Here is an 850-nt window from a genome sequence, read left to right as displayed (position 1 = left end):
GTCCGGGGCGGGTTCTTCTTCCTTGCAGTGGATCAGGTCCTAACTGGTAGATCCTTCAAATCTTTCTGCCCATCAAAGCCTGCTTTTTTTTTTTTTTTTTTTTTTTTTTAAAGGACTTTCTGGGCTTTGGGACCAACAGATGGCATAACGGTCACATCACTGGACTCCCACGTAGTTAACCGCAGTTCGAGTTCCAGACCCAGCGGCTTTAAACTCACACCGGGCCCATGTGCATGCGTGCCCCAAATCCCAAGAGGTAAATGGAAGAGAAGGGACTGAGGCGTGGCTACCCCCTGGGGGGCGATTTCTTGCTTTCTCTCTGGAGAGCAAAAATCTCTCTTTAAAGACAACTTTCTGAGTGTCTGCCCTGGCCCTCAGACCCACGCACGCTCTCTCTTTCCTATCTGGCTCCGACAGAGAGCCTCGTTCAGAGCCGGCAGAGAACAGATGTTTTGGAGAATGGAAGCGTTGAAAGGATCACCCCTACACTGCCCAAGAGGCACGAGAGAGGCCAGCAGGACCCTCCCAGCACCCCCTAGGTCTCAGGGGCCACCAGGACATCCCCTCTCCCCAAGGCCTAGAGCTGGCCCCACCATCTCCTGAGCACCTGCCACGCTCTGAACGAGTCATCCCCAAGTGTCTGTGTTGAAACTGGTGGTTGTGAAGGTGTTCCGAGTGTGGAAACATAACTGCCCTGGTCATCAGGGGAGGGTCATTGGGATGATTGTGGTCCTCAGGGCCGGGCCCATCATCAAATACTGATGGGTCTCTATCTCTCTCTTTTTTTTTTTTTTGAAAGGTTTTTGGCTATAAGGGGCATGCGCTCGCCAGACAGACCGACAGGAAGGGG

The 850-nt window shown here is 52.9% G+C and overlaps 1 protein-coding gene across 1 annotated transcript in view; it reads right to left on the bottom strand.

The window, feature by feature from the left end:
• The window catches only part of FBN3 (fibrillin 3), a 61,662-nt gene that overhangs the window by 58,521 nt on the left and 2,291 nt on the right, over positions 1 to 850 (bottom strand).

Source organism: Tupaia chinensis, unplaced genomic scaffold, assembly GCF_000334495.1.
Source record: "Tupaia chinensis unplaced genomic scaffold, TupChi_1.0 Scaffold148210_1, whole genome shotgun sequence".
In the NCBI taxonomy this organism is placed as follows: domain Eukaryota; kingdom Metazoa; phylum Chordata; class Mammalia; order Scandentia; family Tupaiidae; genus Tupaia; species Tupaia belangeri.
Note: the sequence above shows the minus strand (reverse complement) of the source record. Positions and strands in the feature narration are given on the sequence as shown.